At 39.6% G+C, this 17,847-nt stretch overlaps 1 protein-coding gene across 5 annotated transcripts in view; it reads right to left on the reverse strand.

The window, feature by feature from the left end:
* setd5 (SET domain containing 5) overlaps nucleotides 1–17,250 on the reverse strand; it is a 34,410-nt gene extending 17,160 nt beyond the window's left edge. For 3 of the 5 annotated variants that reach the window (XM_044121712.1, XM_044121711.1, XM_044121710.1), the window contains exon 1: nucleotides 16,816–17,250. The gene's annotated coding sequence lies outside the window, so the exon portion shown is untranslated. The remainder of the gene's footprint in view (nucleotides 1–16,815) is intronic. The other 2 variants (XM_044121714.1, XM_044121713.1) reach the window with 1 other exon arrangement.
* Between the last annotated feature and the right edge of the window lie 597 nt (nucleotides 17,251–17,847).

The following is a 17,847-nucleotide window of genomic DNA, read 5'->3' on the forward strand; positions in this document are numbered from 1 at the left end:
CCTGCTGTATGTCTGTGATCATGTCAACAATCAGCTGTGTTTAGAACAGCCAACTATACATTTCATAGACTCTTTTTCTGTGAATTAAATGCTTTTATAGTTCATGTCGGTTATGCTGTTGATCAAATCTCGATTTTTTTATTAAGTCCTTTTTACCTTTCACAAAGACGCTCAGTGTGCTGCTGTGGCTACTCGCTTTTTATGTCAATTAAGGCTGTCATCCCAGCCACGGTTACGACACTAAAAGGCATGTGAATGTATTAGATACTCTTCAAAATAAAAGTCTTTGTTGGATATACAACTGACTGTGAACAGATAAAGACCTAAACATAGTTTCTTTATTAGACCTGCTGCTGTTAGCCAGAATGCTAGCATCAGCATGTAACCCAACATCAGCAGGTTAATCATTGACAAACATAGCGTCTAAACAAATGTCAGCATGTTAGATTAATTATAAGAATAGTTTTACTGTAGTAAACAGGTTAACAAAAGTTAAAATGCTATTGTTGGACAACCAGCAAAGTTTAAAATAAATGTCTTTAGCTACTAGTAACAAATAGACTGCTGTTTACAGAGCACCAGGGGCGCCGCCAGGAATCTTGGGCCACCAGACAAAAAATTAAATTGGGCCCCCCACACAGCTGCTTTTTGATTCTATCTGACCCATAGAAAGCGTCACAATTTTAAAGGTTTGCAACTGGCTTGTTTTCTTTGGTCCAATACTGATAACAATATTTACAGCTCATGAATTTAACATCCAACAGTCTGCATACAGTATGACAGTAGGATGTTTACATTTTTTCTGTTAGTTTTAGTTTACTGAAATGTCTCTCCCCATGAGCAACAGTCATAGGCAACATGGCAAATGCTATGTAGTTGCATTTTATTCAAGCTGCAGTAAATAACTTCAATTAAAAAAAAAAATGTTTTCTCCATATTTGTTAAAGCTGTTACAATGTTGTAACAGTTTGATATGAGACAGATAATCTGTGAAAACAATCAAATCTTCTCCACTTCCTCCTTGAGCTGCTATTGCCAGCTAAAGTAATGCAACAAACAACCAATCAGAACCAGGGGGAGGGTCTTAGTGCTGTCAATCAACGTCATTCACTCACTGCTAAATGTGCTAATGGTGGAGAAACAACATATTATTACAGGAAAAATGTTTATCTGCCGTCACTGGTAGCTATGCTAACTAGACTAAGCATTTACAACAGGCTATGCTAGCTGCACTGAGCGAGGGGGAGGGAGGATGAGCAGCCACATGAGATTGTGATTGACAGCATTAGAACTCTCCCGTCTCTGATTGGTTGTTTCTAGCACTTTGAGAAAGCAGAAGAAATAGATTTTTCACTGATTATCTCTCATACCATACTGTCACAACATAAAGACAGTTTTAACAAATATGTGAAATTTATTTTTATTTTTTTATAAAAGTTACACACTTCAGCTTTAATTAGATATTAAGGAAAAAGAAATAAAAACACAAGTAGATTAACACCATGTAAATCTCCAGCGTCAGACGGTTTACACAGCAGAATTTTATAAGGAATTTCAGGGAGAGTTTATTCCAATCCTCCTACCTACATCAAACTTTTAAAAATGTTCAAACACTAACGAGTTGGAAGGAGACAATCTCAGTAACAGGAAATCAATCACAAGATACTATTAAACTGCACCAGGTTGCAATGTGTGGTCTAATTGTTGATTAAAAGCTTCAAATAAAACTTTCTGAGGACAGACTATAGAGAAAGAGGATCCAGTAAAGACGATTCATTCTTTACCATTTCACAAATTTCACAAGTACTGGGGAACGGTACTTGTATCAAGAAAACTCACACCGTCCGTCAACCCCCTCACCAGCTGTTTAGCATGCGCTGAGTCATGCTCACAATTAAGTTTTATGATCAAAAAAAGAGAGACTCTGTGTTTAAAATGAGAAGCTGACATGCTTGTGGCAGGGAAGGCCCACTTTTAATGCTTCCAAAAGAAAAGAGGAGAGATAGGATGTAATGTACAGAAAACATACTTCATCTTCTAGAGCTCCAGATATGGGCTGTAGTAAGTAAGAGAACCAGCAGGGGGCACTATGTTCCAAGACAACTGGAGGGATGAGTAATCACTTGGCTCTTGGCTCATGTGACTGTGTGTTGCTGAAACACTGACCCAAACTCTGTCTACAAGCTGCTTCTGCTGCAGCGTTCACAAACCAACACTGAGCTTTAGGTCACTGTTCTTCAGGGACATGCAGAGCCTTCCACCACGCACCGACACCTGCTCCACCGTTCCACCGTTCCCTGCACCGTAAAGCAAGGGACGGTTGCTTCACTGTCCCCTTTATTTATCGGGCATGGTCCCCTGCTCTAATCTCCACCTACTTCATTCTCCCCTGGAAATGTTCGCTCATCAAAAATGTCTGACCACATCCCCCTGAGTGTAAGGCCAAGTTTGGACAAGAGAACAAGGTTCCCCAGCAGAAAGACAGACGAAGCGTTGCCACCTGGAAGGCCAGCACAAGGATGCATGCTCCCAGAGACACAAACATGGTTGAACTCATGTTCCATCACCATGGCAACTGTAACAAGATTGGCAGCAGAAATCTTTGCACATTGAAGCGTGGAAGTATGAAAAGCAGCAACCAACAACTGTTTTCTAGATTTTTTTTTTTTTGTGACAACATGAGATGCATATAAATCCTGATGATGTATTTGCTCACACTAATAGGGTCTCAGCAGACATTTTGTAATGTCTGCTGAGACATTCACGTTATCAATACCGCATGTATGGCTGCACAATATGTAACAATTTCTTATTATTTACAAAACACAATACAAAGAACAGCTTGGATTGCAATAAATGTTGCCTAGTTATTCAGGTGCCATGCATTCAGCCTCTGGGTGTCTGTGAGTTACTGCTGACTCAGCCCTGTAGTAACCCGCTGCATGCTGGGTATTTGTGAAGACGAGGTCATTAGCCAGGAAAGGAAGTTCCTACTCCAAATACAGACGGCGGGGGGTAAGGAGGTAAATTCCACACAAAGCAGAACGGCCATCTCTTTATCTTCCCTCTCTCCAACAAACCTTCCAACTCCTTTACTTCCTTATTTACCTGAGTGGCCATGACAACCACGCTCAGATTACCAGCAGCTTGACACCGAGACAAGTGGCCATTTTAGAGACAAAGCCAGGGAAGAGACATGCTGAGGGAAAACCACTCAGAAAAAAAAAAAAAAAAAAGCACATTTTGTGCTGGTCTAACTTAACATAATACACATCTGTTGCAATAGTCATCATTGGAACTCCTTTAAAGAATTGTGCAACATGCTGTAATCACCTTTAGGCTGAGGAAGCTGAGGTGGTAAAAAATATTACATGCCTGTAACGTACAACATGATCCCTTCTCACTCACATCTACAGCTAGAAAGTTGAACACACCGCAGCAGATCCGCAATGCCTGCTCTGAAAGGGAGGATCTGAATAGAACACGGCCATTTCTATCCCATAATGACAGTACGCCGGTTGAGCTGAATCCCGGGCCTCTGGAGGACAGAGGGGGAGCCAGATCGACTGCTCCATTCTCAAACAATCCTAACGTGAGTCTAAGAAGCGGCTAAGGTAGCATGAAGATTGTAGATCAGACTAACTGAGACAGTGTGCATGATTACAAAAGGCCAATACAAATCAGAGAACGACTAGGGAGATATTATGGCATGGAGCATTAGCCAGAAGGTGATGGTCCCAGCTGAGCACACTGAATAATCGACTAATGTAGTCGTGGGCTGGTGTCTGATTCTCTTCACAGGACATAACTGCTGCTAAAAAACAATATAGGAAATAGACCTGGGCGACGAAACAATAACCATATCTATCGCGATAGACACGTGATCAACAATACGTTCGGTAGAATGTTGATAAATTCACCAAACTCCGATCTAGAATCCCACAGGATTCTGCGGGATGTAAGCAGTGGAAACACTTTAGTTGATCAACTTCTCAAGCCCAGTTAATCAAGGTGGGAGGCATCAGTGCCTTAAAAGGAGAGTTCAGACACTCCCATAGACTTCCCTAGAAAGAATGGACTGCAGAAGTCACTTTGGGTCATGGAGATCCAAATAGTTCCAGGACTGAATGCAGATCATTCTCTGTATTTCATCAGTTCCTCCAGTAAGTGGATGAAAATATTTTCTTGCTGACTGCTCTTTACCACAATTTACCAACAGTGATATTTTAAGTGACCAGTTTTTGCTAATTCAGGATGTTTGGTTGCTAGTTTTATTTTAACTGCAGCTAGCTCATTGCGAGCATGACAAGTTTAAATAATTTTATTTCAGGCTGTCTAATTCAGCGTTTTACAATATCCATTGCAGCTTAAATTTTGAAAGTTGATCCTTTTCTTATTTTTGAGGAAATTCCAGTTACTGAACTACCTTTCGTTGTTCTTGTGACAATGACAATAAAGATCTATCTATCTATCTATCTATCCATCTATCTATCTATCTACCTAAACTATAAAGCATTTAGCCTTTCTAGTGGTAATTTTTTCAGTTCACTTTAGTAATTTTCTAGCTCAGTCTTTGCTTTTCTAGTTCCACGTAATTTTACGTAAATTACATAGTACTTTAGATCAAACTCAAGTTATATATCTGTCATATGAGAGGTCTGAGTAATTTTTTTATATCTATTTTCCAGGTAATGGGAACAATTTCAGTGAACTACTTGCATGTTGCATACAAAGTATTACAAAGGTAACAAGGTCTCAAAATAAGAGCTGAATCAAAACATCTGAACAAAATGAATTTAACAGCATAACCTTCGCAAATTTGATATTTACTGCAGGACTGTTAATTACATTTATATTATTAATGTCTCCATCATGTCCAGAAACTTTGTCAGAAGACAATCCATTGTTAAAACTTTCTTTTGCAAGAACTGCATTAATTTTCTTCTCCTGTCTGTCGTTCTCCTGCCACCATTCTTTGCCAGTCGTGGCAGCTGTCGTTGTTGATTATTGTTCTTTATTTGAACATCACTTGATCAAGCCTTTTCTAACATTCCACATAACAGAGTAAGTGATAAGTGTATGTGTGATTTGTGCCGATATCATATTGGTTTAGTATATTGGTCAATAGTCAAAGCTTCAATATTGGTGTTGAATCGGAAGTGAAAAAATTGTATTGGGACATTCCTACTGAAAACACTTCTCCTTTAGACCAAGATATCTGGAAAGATGGATAGGGCTTTACAAAGAAAGACACACCACCCACAATGCAACACGTGGCTACAGGAAAGCATGTGGCTTTAGCTTGGCAGCCATGTTGGATCAAGATTGCACGCTCAAATGAACTCTGCTGTGTCCACAGCTCCATAAACCACAATGAAGGGGGAAACAAACTAAACACACATAATCACATTACAACCATTAATGGACTAATGCGTAAATAAATAGCATAAATTTAAAAAATAGGAACAACAAAGACTTGATGTTCTGAATCTAAGGTTGAATAAAAGCTATGTGATTTCAAATGACATTTCAAAGCAGGTCGCATTAGGGTCAGTTTTAGAGTTGGGTCACGGATCGCCTCTAGTGACTTTAGAGTGAGCCAGAAGTTATATATGAATCCCAGAAAAAAAAAAAATGACATGAAAGGTGATGAGAGTATGATCAAAAGTTTGAAGTTTTGGTATAGGAAGATTTTTGATTGTTTCACAGAGTGGCATCATGTACATCTGCCAATAACTAAAAACTAAACCACAACTCTAGTTCATCAAAACGAGATCTAGGAGAGATTTATATCAAATTGCTAGCCAAAGTGTTCAAGTACATTCACAAAGCCACTGGAAATCAGCCTCTGTCCTTCATACTAACCTAACCACTTACTAAATGTGTTTACTAAGACGCTCTTGTTGTACAGCAGCTTCTCTCACTCCTGTTTCATAGCAACAGAACGTTTTTAGAATCGACCGTCTCTTCTGACCAATAACCGTCCAAGACAATGTTAGAGGTAAACAACAAAGGAAAGGTGGTTAGAAAGTAGAAACGGTGATGCATCTGAAAAAACAAAAAACAAAAAAACTAGACATCCCTGAATGGTTGCCATGGGAGAGTCAAAGACTTCTCAAACATGCATGAAGGAATCCGAGCAACACTCCAGGTGTGGTCTGGTGAGGGAATAACATCGTAACATAATGTTAAAGCTCAGAAGAGTCCCTTTTACATACTAGACCCCTTTAATGAGCTCAAACTGGCATCTGATTGGTGCATTTCTCATTTTAAATACGAAGGACTTAACAAAGGTAATCAGGCATTTGACACGTTTCATTTAACACTTTAAGACTCATCCAGTAAATATGTAATTTCTTTTATTAATGGTAAATGTTGAAATAGTAAATAATTTACTAACTGATTAGACACTTTCAGGTAATAATGAAGTTACCAGGTAACCAAAGAATATCGCAAGCTGCGAATATGGAAGAAAATGGAAATGATCAATTGTTTAATCAATGATTAAATATTCATCTTACGGCCAGAACACGTCAGTGCCCAAAGACTAAAGTCAAAACTGCCACAACTTTCACTTTCTATCCTGATCCCCGCTTCAACTGCCCAACTCAACCAGCAGCAGTCCAGCTAGCTGCTAACCAACCTTGTCCTCTTTTCAAGCACCAATGTCTCCAGCATGCCTCATTGTAGCTCCTGTCTGGATGGATATTCTGATTTATGGAAGTAGTTAGAGAATTGCTGCAAGGTCTAAACACATGTCTGTCTTTATATAGTCAGCAAAAACTTTGCCAAGCAACAAATTCATCAACATTAAGGATGCGTCTATACTGCCGGCAATGCTTAAGACGATATTATTAAAGCAATATCTTAGTTTCTTGTGAGACAGAAAGAACCGATGTTGATATAGCAGCAGGTATTTCATGTGTTTTTGGTTCTAATTGAGGGTTGAAAGATTAATCTTCCTCTCCTGACACATTGGCAACAGCTACATTTCAACAGGAGACGCATTAAAACACATGTTGCATAAGCCAGTGTAATACTGAAAGGTGTTACTCACTGAGGCTTAAATAACACGGAAGCCTGGCAGCCATTTTGAATCGCTTAAAGGTCAAATGTTCCTTCATGACCCCTCCAGGCTGACTCTAAGCTCTGGTGCAGCAGCACTAAAGTTAGGTTCACCCAAATTTTAAACAAGTATCGTATTAAACATGCCAGCTTGAAGATAATGACAACATTGACTTGAACTGGACTAGCTCTGTACTTTCATTTAGATCTTTTTCTTTTTCAATCTTTAATTCTTGCTTTTCTGGGGGAAACTTGCTTTATTTTTGGACAACTGTTCCTTCCCGTTTTGGATGCTGTGTAGTTTGACTGATATTTCAGACTTTGCTATGGAGAACGTTTTGAAGTTGTTAAACCTCAGATGTTTTATCTTCTACCTCAGTCATGGATTCTCCCGCTTCAACAAGTTTGTCTTCAAACAAATCAGGACGTGCTGCTGCTCCCTGTGCCTCTCCTCCCACCTTTCTGTCTCTAGAAGTTCAGTGAAGAGGCATCTGGAGAGACTGAACGGGAACGAGGCTGCAGGTCCAGATGGTGTCAGTCCTAAAGAGCAATTTCATCTCTGTGGGATTCTAGAACATCTCTACAACTTTATTTTGACCCGATGGAAAGTTCCAATGTTGTGGAAGACATCCTGCCTGGTTCTGGTACTAAAGAAAACTCACTATTCAGTCATCAACAATTATAGACCTGTTGCCCTGACATTACACATCACAAAGGTCCTGCAGTCTCCTCATTTCAGTAGAGTTGGACTTGAAGATGCCATCGTACTGGATAAACAAACCCAATGTCATCTGGACAAAGCAGGCAGCACTGTGAGGATCATGTTCTTTAATTCCTCAAGTACATTAAACACAATTCAGTCAGATTTGCTTTGTCCAGAGAAACAGGTGGAGGCCAACAGGCACCAATATAAAGTCCATTAATACAAGTCTAGAACTAAAACACAATGAATGGTCTTCTCTAAGCCAATCCAATTTAAAAAAGATTTAACTCTGGTCAGCAGATGCAGATGACAAAAGCTGGATTTGACTCCAGAGTCAATTTGTTTATTAAATTTAAACTCCTGAGAAGGTTTCTGACATATTTACTTAACTGGCAGGAACTGTCACCAAATGAAAAACATTCAATATTTCAGTAATATAAAAAAAGATTTAACACAGCCACTGGTTAACAGCTATTACCTAATCTGCAAAAGATAAGACCACATTAGTTAGACCTGGCTTAAGAGACAAATTTGTAAGTCATCTGAATATCAGTGGAAGGACACTTTGTGCACAGACATAACTTCAAATAATGGCAGCATATAAAGGGAGAAGGGGACCAAGAATGGAGCCTTCTGGCACTCCACAAAGAATTTATCTGTCAGACAGTAAGTAAGCCACTTCAGTGCAGTGCTACGAATACGAACAAAGTATTTCAAACTAGATGGGAGGACAGAATGGTCCACCATGTCAAAGGCTGCTGTAAGGTCCAAAAGAACCAGAATGACAGAACACCTACTGTCAACAGACATAATGTCGTTATGTATTTTTAACAAGGTGGTCTCTTTACTGTCTCAATCTGAAACCTGACTAAATTTTTCAAAAATGTCATTTGATTCTAAGCTCACAGTTGTATAAATTGTACCTCCTCTTTCTCAAATTTGGGAAAGAGAAAGTAAAGGAGACATATCTAAAGTCAGATATAACTGAAGAGTCAAACTGGGGCTTTTTAAGAAGAGGTCGAACAAAAGCCAGAGCACTTATCAAGCAGGTGTGTGTGATAGTCAAACACACAAGCACAGTTTGTTCACATAGATATATGACCTTACATCAGTCTCACTGTGCGTTCAGCGACACAGATATGACAGCATAATTATTAGCAAAGCAATACCAACGGACCAGGCTGGAAAACTGCAGGAAAGGTGAAAGCGTTTAACACCTACACTTTTCCTAGTGAGATGGTCACACAGTCACAATCCCCACATGTGCAACACCCATTTACTCACACAACTTAGGAGGATGATGGCTCTGTGTCAGACCACCGGTAGTGATTTTTGGACAGTTCAGGGTTCAAGTATAGAAATTATAACCAGATTAAAGGGAAAAACTGTACACTTCTATCTGTAATGCTGGTACACAACGAGATCTGGACTTCAGCTAGAGCCGAAAGTTTTAATGACTTTTCCACTTTAGCATTTGCATATGAGGAAGATGGACATGCTGAAATGCATATTGTACTTTTTTTTTTCCGCCTTCCAAGTCAAACATTTGTGTCTAGTAAATGTTGTCGTTGACATCAGCGTGCAGCTTGAACACGACACATTCAGACTGTGGTGTTTCCACAAGCAGAGACAACAGCGTCAGATATTTAAATTTGTTATTTGAAGTAGGGTTGGAGCGATACAATAATCTCACGACACAATACAATATACGATATGCTGATCACGGTACAATATGTATCGCGATATTTGGCAAACTACATTTCAATTCGATACGATTTGATGCACTTTTACAATTTTCTGAAAGGTTTTAGAAGGACAGAGTGATTTTAGTGACATTTTGTGTTCCATAGACTTGGATTTAATTAACTGAAAACTGATTAAAGGCACCAACTACACAAAACCTGACTCTGATTGGACGGAGTCCAACAGTCTACAGCTAGATAAAATGAATCAAAAACGCAGTGATAAAATTAGTTTCTGTTATTTAATTCATGTGGATTTGACATAAAACTCTAAATTTCAACAGTGATCCGGGAGCTGAGTGGGGAGATTATCAGCCTCTGTAGACTCTCAATATGCAAATGATTGTACTTATGTTTTTCTTTTGGACATTCTGTGCCTGCGTTTTTAAGTAAAAATAAGGTCTTTTGGACTATAGGGAAAAGGCTTTTCTACCTTGGCTCCCGGAGTTGGCCGTGGGTGTAAGCTGTTTACTACTAGCTGCTGGGGGAGTGGCTCTGCCTCACCCCGTAGTGATCGACTCCTTGCAGCTGTTAAAAAGACGGTATAAGCCTATGGGCCCCTATGGCTTAACGTATGGATACCCGCAGATGAAAAATCGAGAAATATCGTAGAATCGACACAATTACACAGCCCTAATTTGAAGGCAAGATCAATTTATTAGTTAAGCACATTTTCAGTGACAAAACAATTCTAAGCAATTTACGTGATTGAAAGGAAAATAGAACAGGCAAAAAAACAAAAAAACTAAACTAATTAGCAGCAGGAAAGTGAGGGAAAATGACGACAAGTTAAAAACCAGACCACAGTTTATGGTGTTCCAGTTATTAATCAAAGGCAGATATAAACAAATGGGTTTTAAATCTTAATTTGAAGGGGATTTATCATGCAAAACCCATTTAATACTTAAATGTATTTAGTGTAGCGTCTCTAGGATGCAGGAGAGTTGAATTTAGTGTGTACCGGTGCAGAATAAGTATCTTTATTTTCAGTTTGGGTCATTTTCTCCATTAATTATTGCATTTTTTTTAACAATAACCATCAGTATTTATACACAAAGTCATGGACATCCAGCTAAGCAATTTTACAAATCCGCCATTTTTATTTCTCGCAGCAATTTTGGAGTCCAAGTTCAAAGATGCAGAAGCTGTTTGAAAATGTTCATTTGGTTGGTGTATTAATCCACTCTATAAAACTTTATTTATCCAAGCAATGTTCCCATATCAGTGGAGGAAATCCCCATTTTTAGTGTGAAGCACTTCAAGGACGACTGATTCATCAAACTCCGCCAGGATCAAGAGGGATTTACCGATAGATTTTTGCCCCGTTTACACGGCGCCGTGTAAAAACCCTAACGATTTTGTTGTGATCTCGCAGTCTCTCACACAAGGACATTTTCAAACCAGGTATCATGAGTGAAACCTTTCAGGAACTAACAACAAAAACAATGGCGGATAGCGATGCACTGTGTGAACTACTTAACCTGTTTGACTGAACAACTCTTGATAAGGACCATCTATGTGTAACACAGGCCCTTGGTTCATGGGACGCAGAGAAGGGTTAGTTCTAAATGAGGTGGAAGCTAAGATTTTTTATGGCGCTAAAAATCATAGCGCCATACAGTGGCCTGGCAATGGAACTACAACGGATTAAAGGTGTTTTGGCAGTCCCATCTAAACGTGGAACTTTTCCTCAATCAACATCTGAAAATACCAGCAGTTTCCACTCATCTTGTGTAAACTTAGCCTTTGTCTCATTGACTGTCGGTTCCTTCTCTCTATGGAAATGACGGACACAGCAAAAGAAAATGCTACAATGACAATAAACTTTATTTTAGACATTAATTTATTGTGTCGATGTGACATCTGGGACGATGGTTTAGCTACAAGCAGCAGTATGTTAGCTTTGTGTGCTAGCTTTTAGTTGCACTGAGTGTTATTACATAAACATTGCTTTTGCCGTTTTTGTCTTGGGGAACATGATCCAAATGCATTCAGTGATGCTCTTGGTGCTAGGATTAGTTTATTCGCTAACTATGTTGAGGCCTCATTTACAAGGCGAGTTCATTCTTACTGTGGTAGCGTTTTCCGGCTCCAGCATGTGAAGTTGGATGGGCAAGTCTTCCATAGTTTGACATTTTTAAGTAAATTTGGAAATAAAGAGTTAGTAAACTGCTATGAAACTACAAAAAATGGGGAAATGGGACCTGAAGGGGTAGGGCATAAAGTGCCTGAGTTTCATTTAAAGAGACAGGTCAGCAAATCAGAACAAAGGTAAAAAAAAAAAGAAAAAAGAGAAATTCAGAGTAACACGTTGCAGTTCCACTTCACATAGCCCACTACTGAATAATTTAAATGTTAAAAGGAAGGTTTCAAAAGCATGGTACGTCCACTTTAGAGGAACTCAAGCATTTCTGTCGTTTTGCAGTTTGCTAAAAGTTTGTTCCAGGTTACCAGAGCGTAAAAACTGAATGCTTCTGCTCCATGTTGGGTTCTGGTTCTGGGGATGCAGAGTAGACTATAAGACCTGAGTGATCTGGAATGCTAATACAACAAGTCTTTCATTGATTTTGGTGCCAAGACATTCAGTAATTTGAACAAGAACATTTAGTAAGTCCTTCCACTCCTACAGGGAGCCAGTGGAAGGATTTTAGAACTGATTTAGAACTGACCTTGATTTTTCTAGGCAGACCTGTGAAGATACCGTTCCAATAATTTCTATTACTAAAGATAAATGCATGGTTGAGTTTCTCTAGAAGTTGCTGGATTGTAGATCATAGTTCTCACTTTTAACCATTACTGCTTCAATTTATATCCAGTTGTAAAACAAAAATGTGGTCTTGCTCTTTGATAGCAAGTTAATTAAAGGCTGTCAATTTGAATATTGTACCAAGAATCATTGTGAATGTAGGTAAGATGCTAATGGGAGACATGAGGCATGAATCTCAATATGTAGATTGAATCTATGGGTGGGCATTTATGTTTATCACTAACTGTGACAAATTATTTTATAATAAGAACTTTGATTTATGGCTCTCATACCAAATTTAGAATAATGATGCTTAAACCCCCCCAAAACTGCTAGTATTTGCTAATCACTGCAGTGTTCCTCAGGCTTGTATCCCAGCCTTCATAATAAGAAACTAGTCTATGTAACAGTGCTCATTCATACTTTAAAGTAATCACTGGATGTAATGTCACTTCATAAAAATTTATATTACTGATTGTAGTACATGTTGCCAGTTAATTTTATTACTCCTCCTTCTATTGCACAAATGTCAAGTGTGAAATACCTTAAACCCCAGCCTGAAACATAAACACCCTGAAATTGGGAATCCCCAATGGGGGATTAAAGTGTTCCTCAAACATGCATGAGCAAATCAAGACAACATGTCAAGTATGTTTTCGAAGAGGTAATAAAAATGTAACACAATCTTTAAGTTTTGTGCTGAATATCCCAGACATAAACATGACCTTGAGATGAATACAATTTATCTGAAATCTGTTGGAGACTTCCGGAAAGATTGGTAGTTTTATATAGACTGTGCAGAACCCAAGATCGCTGCATTGGCTGTACAATCTCCTGGGTTTCTGGGTGTCTAACTCTCTCAAATGGCCGAGTTTTAAAGCAAACAACACACAAGAACTCCCACCGTAGAACATGGGATTCACTGTACAGGCTGTAGAAGGCCACAGTCTGTGGGTTTAGTGTACATTGTGTTTCTTTAGTCAGAAGCAGCAACACTTGTGTCAGCTGTAGCTACGGAGGAGGAGCAATCCTCTCTCTGTCAGAGAACCAGCTCTATATCGACAACCTGGCAGTCACAACATGGAAAACAAAGAGTCAGCCCCGCGGTCTTCGAGGTGGAAGCACGACTAAACGGACCAGAGTTTCTGGAAACAGTTCCTGCTGTCAACACAGCTGAAATGATGAACAGGCCTTAATAAAAAAGAAAAAAAAAACACTGAAATTGTTGCTTTGCTCATGCGAACACTTTGGGCACACTGGACTTCCTTCCTAACAAGAAATGTCTTCCTACTAACCCTGAATGTTTGCACATTCCATCTATCTCCAAACTTTCAGAGGCCCATAGAAGGGTGTACATCCGGTACACAGGTCCATCCACACACACACACACACACACACACTCGTTTCTTGGCCAACCTTATTAGGACACTGCTCTGACTTCCATTTCTTGTGGATAATTACACTATTTCTACGAATTACAAATACCCCCCCAAAAAACTAAATGTAACCCACATGTTATCAGCCCTAATCCAGACATCAGGTTCTGCTTGACCTTGCTTCATTCAAATTAGCTTGCTGATCATATGAGAAGTGTCCAACATGTTGACAAAAACAAGAACAGGCTGACAAAATGCAGAGACTGAATTGGCATCTGAAATGGAAGTCACGGTGGGCAGGGAGGCTCAGGTTTGTTCAGAGAGAACGAGCTTTCTGAGATTTCCTGTTGTGGCTAGATGACTTCAGTAGACTTCCAGCCGTATAGGCTTGTCTGTGCCCCAAAATGTAACCACAATAAATACAGAGCAGAGTACATTTTCTTTGTCTCTGTCAGTGAACACAATGTTTATTCGAGATAACAAGAAGGTACAGGTCACAGGGAGTGGGGGGGGGCGTGTTAGAGAGGCTCATGTTACCACTGGTTCCAAGTGGCCAGGTTGGAAATCTTCAGCCCACCCAGTCTATTAAAAGATGTGAAACATATTCAGAGAATGTCAGCTCCAACCAATGACAGGTCAGCCCCAGACACCGCCAATCAGGTCTTCAACACACATCAAGATCAAACCAGATACATGGCAAAGTCCCAACTCAACACCCTGCCAGAGGAAGGTTGTTGTTTTTCCACTTTTAAAGTAAAAGCCAACTTGGTTTTGGGTGTACAACACTGTTCTGGGAAGCCTTACATGTTATTCTTAATGTTGGATGTAAGGAAAACAATCACGCGACGAAGCAACAAGGGTGACTTAATGATTCAACTTGACATTGTCTTTTGATCCTGAAGCGCCGACACAAATGTTTTCACAACGATAAGCTGAATATGACCTATTGAGTTAATGACAGAGCAAACAAAAATTAAACTGAGGCGAGATAGCCATGCTTCCAGTTTTAGACTAAAAGATAAGCGGCCCGGTCAGAGAACAGCGGCACGTTTGACATGTATACTGCTGAGGACGAGTAATAACAAGCCTACGTGGAGTAATCCAGCGAGGCCCTGGCACACAGGCTGTGGCTGGGTTGGATATTACATCACAAAAGATTCTCAACCAAAAAAAAAACCAGGTACTTCCTTTCTAATGATTCCCACTGATGTGTATTCCAAATATTAAACAATTGTATCAGGCTGATGGTAATAGAATGCACAAATAAGAATTTTGACGCATGCTCATTTTCTACTTCCACTGGAAACAGAAGAATTTCAATTTCAAGTACCAACAACAGGAAATCTAAGGGTTTGTTGATTATGACTATCACATTTTTCTGGCTCCAAGTGGCAGAAAAAAAAGCACCTTTCACTGTTAAACACCCTTCATTTCAAACAAGAGTAAACTGGTTAACATTTTTCAAAAGCACTCAACATTTAGGAACATTCATTAAAACCATTTCAAAGCATTATCTAAAGAACATTTAGTTATCACCTAAGTACACAGTCCAACCTTGGTATCATGAAAATATTTGCTTTCATATGCAATACCTTTACTGGTTTTGCTAACATAGTTGGTCATGAAGTGTTTAAAACGGGATGTTTTCCTTTAAGGCCAAATAAAGCTGAGATGAATAAAATGTATAATTAATAACCCATTTGCACACTTCTTTAATAAAGCTCGAGTTAAAACATTCCATAGCTGGCTTTGGACCCAGAAACAGCAACCCTACAATATTTCCTCACTCTGAAACAACAAATATGGAGGCTTAATAATGGAATACGGAGCTCTCTACTATAATATCACCCAGTTCTCTCAACCGCCACAGAGGCTGGGGGTTGGCTGGTTGGTGGGGGAGGTGAAGCAGAGCAAATAAACCAAAAGCTCTGGCCTTCTCAACACTAAACACATGCGTTCTAAAAAGAAAATTAACTAGATAAAAACTATAAATGTGGCAAATAGTTGACTTTGAAACCGAATGTGTTGCCAAAGATAGATTCACATCATGTAGCGAAACACCACGACGAGGCCGCATAAAACCTTGCATCCCTTCCGTGTCTACACAGAAAAAGTAGAAAAATAAGGATAGCAATGCATGCCGTGTGCTGGGTAAGGACTGAATGTTAGAGCACACGCAGCGGAAGAACATTCACCAAGTTAGCTAAGGGCTAGCAACATTTGTTGCCCTGCTGCTGTGCTAGATGCAGTTAGCAGCTAGGCTAAGAGTCGTCGAGAAAGATCCAACAGCAGATTGGGTCAAGGGTTCTTTTCTAAAACTCCGACATATTGAACACCTAAAGAACATTTAACACCCTGTTGTCAAGACCCAGGGACATTAAATGTTACTTTGGGAACATTCTTAACGTTTAACCTGCGTCGCCTGTTTGTGAACTAGCAAACATAATAAACGCGATACACATCCAATATCCTAAGGCTTTACATTAATATTAAAAAGATACAAACAGGTTAGCCACTGTCAACTAACGCTGTTTGGACTCTGTAATGGTATAATGCCTCGTCCCTTTGTGGGAACAGTAAAGAAACTCACTGAAAAAAATTCAATATTATGATATAAGTTTGCACTAATTTTGAGTTTTACTGTCTGTAATTCAAAGAAGGACAATTCACTCGACTAACACTGCTAAATTTGATTTCAGATTTTAAAAAAAACAAATATATTTTAACCAAAAATGTTTAAAGACATAAAAGTTGTATAATTTGAGTGTGACGTCCGTACCGTGATTGTTCAAAATATTTAAACGCTGAATATTTGAAAAACTGGCAAAAAGAATAATTTGTGACGATGAAAGCAAACTAGAAAACAACACGAGGGACTGATCAAACACCCAAGAGAGGACCATTCCAGTCACAGCCCAAAGCGCCCCTGCAAGGCATAACATCTATTTTACTTCCCATTTCAGCTGGCTAAACATTTCACATTAATATAGAAATACTGGAGAAATGCTCGAAATACTGTGAAGACAAGCAACTTGCTTGAAGAAACTTCAGTGGACGCAGGTTATTTGCTTGCTAAGTTAGTTAGCCGTGTAGTCATGGCACAGAAAACATGGTTGATTTGTTTCAGATCTTGGTAAAAACTACTATATGTACATTAAGATATTACATATTCAAAGTGCTTACCTAAAGAGTCATTCCAAATTCGTTAAAAACAAGGCAACGATAATGTACTATGGAAGTCCTTGGAGTATCCCAACATTAATTCCAATTAGACCAGTAGGCCTGGATATCCGCCTCGGAGTCTCCTGTATCCTTTGCCCTTACAAGTAGCTCCCTCTTCAAGGGTAAGAAACAAAGTTCTCAGTGTCTCCCAAAAAATGTCGGAAAGTTAAATCCCCTGTCTTGTTCGGGTGCGCGACATCCATTGGTGTCTTTTATAAATCCCCGGTGAACAATTCCAATAATGTTAGTGTCTTGTATATTTACAGTTGCTGTTTATTATGGGGTATACACTGCTGTATGTGATACGGGGCTCCGATTCTGTGTCGGGTCCTTACGCTCACCGAAGCGCCCATCCCCCTCCTCGCCGGCATTCACCACAGGCACCATCGAAACTGACACACAATCAAGCCACGGGGCTTCCCAGGCGGCCGTGCAGGGGCATGCTGTTTGGGCGGCCCTTCCAGATGGCCCGCCTCTTGCCATTGATTCGACAGTAATATGCGGCTTATTTGTTTTACCCGAAATACCTTGAAGCTATTGGCGAATGAAGCTGTCGGTTACTTATTTCCATTTGCGGAGTAAAATAGGGCGAGTACGGCTTCAGTGAGGATCTTGTTTTCTCTTGTATTAGAGTGGTGAAGCACACGGAGAGGAGCATGAGTAGCTGGATTCGCAAGGCAGATTTCTGCTCAGCAAAGGATTTATATCTACCACGATGCGGGACGTTTTCTTTATAAAAATAACATTCCAATGGAGCTAACTTCATTTCTATAGTGGGATTACTTCTTTTTATTTATAAGATATATTTCTTTTGGAAGGATCGCTCTTGTTGATACATAATGGTAACGGTTAGCCATACGGGGTCTCTTGGGCTCAGTTTCAGGGCTACAAGAGGCAGGGTTCGCCCACTAGGTCAGCCCCACCTACCGGTTTGTCAGTTCAACGGAGTATTACATGTGGCGTTGTGTGCGTTTATTGAGTGACTGGACGATG

The sequence above is a fragment of the Gambusia affinis genome, linkage group LG07 (genome assembly GCF_019740435.1).
Source record: "Gambusia affinis linkage group LG07, SWU_Gaff_1.0, whole genome shotgun sequence".
Classification (NCBI taxonomy): domain Eukaryota; kingdom Metazoa; phylum Chordata; class Actinopteri; order Cyprinodontiformes; family Poeciliidae; genus Gambusia; species Gambusia affinis.